The 5,757-nt window shown below is 38.9% G+C and overlaps 1 long non-coding RNA gene across 1 annotated transcript; it reads left to right on the forward strand.

Annotated features, from left to right (window-relative positions):
- Nucleotides 1–206: 206 nt before the first annotated feature.
- On the forward strand, nucleotides 207–3,911 carry LOC103099036 (uncharacterized). Its single transcript, XR_462511.3, has 3 exons — nucleotides 207–436; nucleotides 1,205–1,315; nucleotides 1,496–3,911. It is a non-coding gene; the product is annotated as an uncharacterized LOC103099036 (long non-coding RNA).
- The last annotated feature ends 1,846 nt before the right edge of the window (nucleotides 3,912–5,757 follow it).

A 5,757-nucleotide genomic window follows, 5' to 3' on the forward strand; every position in this document is an offset into this window, starting at 1 on the left:
TTGGATTGGCTTGGATTGGATTGGACTGTATTTGGATTTGTGGTTAAGAGTCCAGGGCTTACTGTGTTGACCTTGAGCAAGTTGCTTATCTCTCTCAGCCTCAGTGGTCCTCCTAGCCTGCTCTATAGGGATAACAATCATTGTACTGCCTACCTCACAGAGCTGTTGTGAGGCAATCATTTTGCAAACCATAAACATGATCTCTAAGGAAGGCACACATAAATACCATCTGAATTCAAAGGAGGGAGAAGAACCTTTCTGCCTGGGGTATCCAGAAAGGTTTCATGGGGGTGGGATGATCTAGACTTTAGAAGAGCTTCTCAAAGAGAGAGAGACACAGAGAGAGAGTGACAGAGAGACAGAGAGACAGAGAAAGGCATTCTAGACAGCATGAACAGACATACTGAGCCAAAAAAGATCAAAGTTAATTTATATGGTGAGTAAAATTATTTCCATTCAACCAGAAAATAAAGGGATCTGGGCAAGAAGCAGTAGATGTGGATTGTGGGTTCAAGGGGGACAGGGAAGATGCTGGAAAGATGGAGAGTTTTGAACCAATCAAGAGTCTTCCTTTCTTCCTTTTCTCAGGGCTCAAAATCAATCAACACATATTTATTAAGCATCTATTAGGTGCTAGGCACTAAGGATAAAAGTACAAATGATAGAATAATCCCTAGTCTAATGGAATTTACTCTCTAACAGGAATATATCTAAGTCTATGAAGTTTGTGCAGAATAAATATTTTAAAAATAAATATGGGTTTTCTAAAACAGAGGGAGGATGCTAGCAATTGTGAGAAAATCCAGAAACACTTCAGGTAAAACAGAGTTTTTCATCTAAAATCTGTGAACAACCAATACCACCTCTCCCCTCTAGATGTAAGAGTCTCCATAAATTTGGGTGAGAAAAAAAACCTGCATTTTTATTTCAATAAAATCTTATTTCTTGCTGATCCTATATATTTAATTTTATGCATTTAAAACTCTGAGAAGGATATTAAAGGAACTTCACCAAACTGCCAAAGGGGTTCATGACACAAAAAAACTAAGAATCCCTAATATAAAACGTAGTACTTGTTATAAGTTTTGAAGGAAAAAAGGAGATGCCTGTGTATAGCCCAGAGATGGATTATAGTGGGTCCAGAACCCTTTTCATTTAGTTCTGCTCTCTACTCCCAGTCTAACCATTAGCATTCCTCTCCCAGCTCACTCTCTCTCTCTTAAGAGAAAACAAGTGGGGACCATAATAGACAACAACCTCCTCTTGACTTTGAACTACAACTAGAGGGAATCCCACTATTCCGGAAAAGCTCAAGGTATGTATGGACAATTGGTTCTCCAGCTAATTCTCTTTCCTTTTGTTTGCCTCTACTGGTAGAGGGAGTCAGATCACGTTCTTATCACTCTCCAGTCTTTCTTTTGCTCACCTCTCTCCCTCTGTCTCAAAGTAAATCTCACCTTTCTTCCTCTTCTCTCCCCCATGTCATATTTCCTAGGAGAGGATGGATACTTGAAGACTTAAAGCAAGAGCTCGCTGAGCTGGGCATTCCCTTAGATGACCTACCTGGGTTAGAAGCAAGTGGGGAGTCACTTGATATTGAAGCTTTATTACCATCCATCTTTGCTGCCTGCTTTTGTGGGTGTCCTCTGAATACAAGGACTGTGTTGCATCCCTGCTCTCCTTCAGCCATCTCCAGAGCAGTCAACCTAAAGTTCCCTCAATCAGAACCTAGGAAGAAGCCAGAACCAGCCATAGTTAAAGCCCCAAGTAAGCCTCCTACTCAATCATTTCTTCACACACTGACTGAGGCTATATCCCCAGCTCCTCCTACCAGTAGATCTCAAACTAGGAGCAACCCTCGACAGCTAATCCCACTGCCAGTTTGGCCCCAGCCCTTTTGTTTCAAGGTCCCCAAAACTAAACCTCAAAGGATTCACCATCCTCCTCTTGCATGTTTAGGTCCCAGATTCCCAAAATGGAAAGGGAAAAAAAAGTCCTCTTAGCCTCCGCTGTCAATTTCTAATCCCTTTAAAATAAAGCACAGTATTTGATTCAACAATGTTTTGGCCTCTCTCTTGTGTTGAAGAAGACCATCATATACAGAAATGATGAAAACAGTGACACCTTCTATGTTTTTAACACTTGATGATTACAAACATGTTATCTCATCTGCATGAGAGGAGGTTTGGTAGAATAAGTATTTACAACCACAGATTCCATATGGCTTACATTTAAGGTCTGGAAATCACTTTGCAAGTGGAAAAACAGTGAAGCCCTTGGAGAAGTTGACCTTTCCCAAGGTCACACAATTTAGGAATCCAAGAATTCATGGTAGGTGGGGCTGAAGAATTCTAAATGATGGAATCCTCAAATTTTACAGATATGAAAATTAAATAAACATCCTACTTCCCTCTTAGATGAGAGAAAAATTAGACTAGAGAAGGCACAGGAAAAATTGAGGGGATGGAGGACTCCTCAAAGCTGAGGGAGTAGAACTAGTACTGAAGGACCATCAGTGAGAAATCATAGATCAACAACTGGAAGAGCTAAGTGGTCATTTAGTCCAACTTCCTTAATTATTCAGAGAAGGAAAAGAATTCAAAAAGAAAAACTCAAATAGAAGGACCTGGAAAGGAAAGGAAGGCAGAATTGAAGAAGGAAAGAGAGAAGAGAGTTGGTAAGAAAGGGGAAAGAAAATATAAAGAAAAGAAAGGAGTGGCTGTCATGAGTGACATGAGACAACTGAGAACCTCTATCCAAGTAGGTATAGAAGGCAGAACTGGAGAACAAATTTTATGTTTCTCTCAAAGACAAGTGATTTTTTTTTTGCTCAAAATGTAGACTGGTCTCCCCTCCTAGAAGAGATGGTAAAGAAAGGGTCTGGGAAACACCTCTCCACTATCCAGGTTATTTTATAAGGATGAATAAAGAATTATTTTAAAGAAAGTTGGGGAGAGGGATGGGAGAGAGAGAAATGAAAATGAGAGAAAGAGAAAGGAGAAAATATTACTCAAAACAGGATCTGAAAAGACAGAAGAAATCTGATGTTTTGGGAGGTTAGTGAGTGGAACAATATGACATGGAGAAGGAAAGAATGAGGACCATTGAAATTGAACTCAAAGCAAAGCAGCAGATATGAATTTCTTCCTGAAGAGGAGGGAGCTAGACCCCAGGAGGAGGAAACAGCTGCTTCCACTTCAGTCAACGATGATATGACTCTCACAGCAATGTCAGATAAGAGATCATTCAGTTAGGGTCAGAAGAAGACAGGGTAAATAGTGGTAATTGATGTCCCTTCTGATAGGGGATACTGACAGTTATTTGTTTATCTGATAAAAATAGATGACTGTTCTTTCGAGGACATAGATCCAGAATATGACAGAGAAGCTCCTAAGATTCTGAAGCAGATACCCACTACCCACTCACAATGATTTTCTAAGTGCAAACAATATCACCAGAAAGAATCTATAAAGTGCTGCTAAAGACTATAGAGTCTTCTGCAAAAAACTGAAAGTCTTAAGGCCATGGTGCCTCCATCCTTTCTACCAGTCAAAGGCAAAGAGAAAGGCAGAATTGAAAATCGTGAACAGCTAGTTAAAATGATGGTGTCCAGGGATGGAACACAACTCTTAATAGAGTACTAACAAACTCCTAGTCTAGAATGGAATGCATTTAACAAGGGCTGGTAAGAATGTATCTGTCTGATTAGATGTTTGGCAAATCCAATCAAAAGGGAATTAATCTGAAAAGGAAGAGAAAAGGAGGAAACCTCCTGTGTTTCTATCCGTTGAAGTATAGACCATAGAGAATAGCTACAATATGATCCCAAAGATATAACCCTAAAGATAACCAAAAATTCAGAGAAGACAAAATCCAAGAAAAAGGCCAGTAATAAAACTCCTGACCCCAGATTTTTGATGTGGTTGATCAATCATTTCAAATGTGTTGGACTCTTCATAATCCATTTGGGATTTTCTTAGCAAAGATATTGCAGTAGTTTGTCATTTCCTTCTCCAGCTCATTTTACAAAAGAGGAAACTGAGGAAACCAGGATGAAGTGACCCAGGGTCACACAGCTAACTCAGTATCTGAGGCTGGATTTGAATTGAGGAAGATGAATCTTCCTGATTCCCAGGCCCAGGGCTCTGTGCACTGTGCCACTTAGCTGCCTATGACCTCAGTTGAACAAAATGTATATATATAATAAGGAAGGGGAACTAGAGCTCTTAGAGCAAGAAGGCAAATTTGACCAAATATCAATATTATTGAGACATAAGAATATGGTCTTGAAATATTATAACATATTCAAAAAGGACAGGATAAAGAGGATTGAATGTGGATAGAGCAGGAACAATATATTCAGAAGATTTGGAAGGGAGGGACAACTAAGTAGCTCATGCATAGAAAGCCAAGCATAGAGACAAGAGGTCTTGGGTTCAAATTTGACCTCAGATACCTCAGATACAGAGAGAGCAAATCACTTAATCCCAAATGCATAGCCCTTGCTGCTCTTTTCTCGTAGAACTGATTGATACTAAGACAGAAGGTTATAGATTTTAAAAAATATATTGCCATGTGAAAAAATGTGGGAGCATCACGAAATGTACTAGTATGAAGATCAATGGAGACATAAATAGAAATGAGATGGTCATTAGAGTAAACTACATACCACCAGGCCAGAACAAGGAAATAGATAAGGAGTTTAGGAAATTAAATAAAAGCCTAGCTCAGAGTAATTAACAGATGATTCCAATTGTATAAGCATCTGCTCTGGTTCTCTTTCTGCCTAAGCTGAACTGATAATATTTCTTGACTTAATGATAATTTCATCTTTCAAAAGGTGGAAACCAGGAGAAATTCTATTCTGGGTATTTTACTCAAAAGGAAGAACTGGTGTCTAGGGTAGAAATTATGGGAAACTTGGAAGAGAATGAATTTTTGAGAGAAAAGGAAATCAAATGTGTTCTTCAGATTTGGAGGGAATAGATTTCAAAGGGTTCTGAAAAAAGATTATTAGGTTCCCAAAAAGGATAAAATTTTACAAGAATTCAATATTAAAGATGAAAATAGAAACTATTCTGATAAAAATAAGGGGGAGTTGCCTTAAAAGACCAATATGATTGTATAAAGAACTCATGAAGCAACTTAAATAATAAAAAGACATATATATATATATATATATATATATATATATATATATATATATATATATATATATATATATATATATATATATATATATATATATATAGGGAAGCTAGAAACAGACCTAAAAATGAAAGGCCCTGGGTTCAAATTTGACCTCAGATACTTCCTAACTGTGTGACCCTGGGCAAGTGACTTACCCCTAATTCTCTATCCCTTACTACTCTTCTACCTTGAAATTCATATTTGTTATCAGTTGTAAGACAGAAGGTAATGGTCTAAAAAAAATAAGATGCCCATCAATTAAGAATGACTAAAGGGACTTCCGGTTAAGATGGCGGCTTAGAGAAAGCTAAAGTTCAGATCTCCGGAAAACCCTTCCCGACCAATCTCAAACTATAAGCTCCTAAGGCGCCGAAATTCAAAACGATCAACAGCACAGACCCTGGGAACCCTCCTCCTGGACCTGGATCCGGATCAAAAGGTACGGCTCCCCTCAAAAGCCAGAACCCGAGATCACTCGGACCTCAGGGGTAGGAGCGCAGAGTCCAAGGCTCCCAGAAGCCACAGCCCGGCCTGGCTCAGAGAGCAGGATCCTCAGAACAACAGCCC

The sequence above is a fragment of the Monodelphis domestica genome, chromosome 2 (assembly GCF_027887165.1).
Source record: "Monodelphis domestica isolate mMonDom1 chromosome 2, mMonDom1.pri, whole genome shotgun sequence".
Classification (NCBI taxonomy): Eukaryota; Metazoa; Chordata; class Mammalia; order Didelphimorphia; family Didelphidae; genus Monodelphis; species Monodelphis domestica.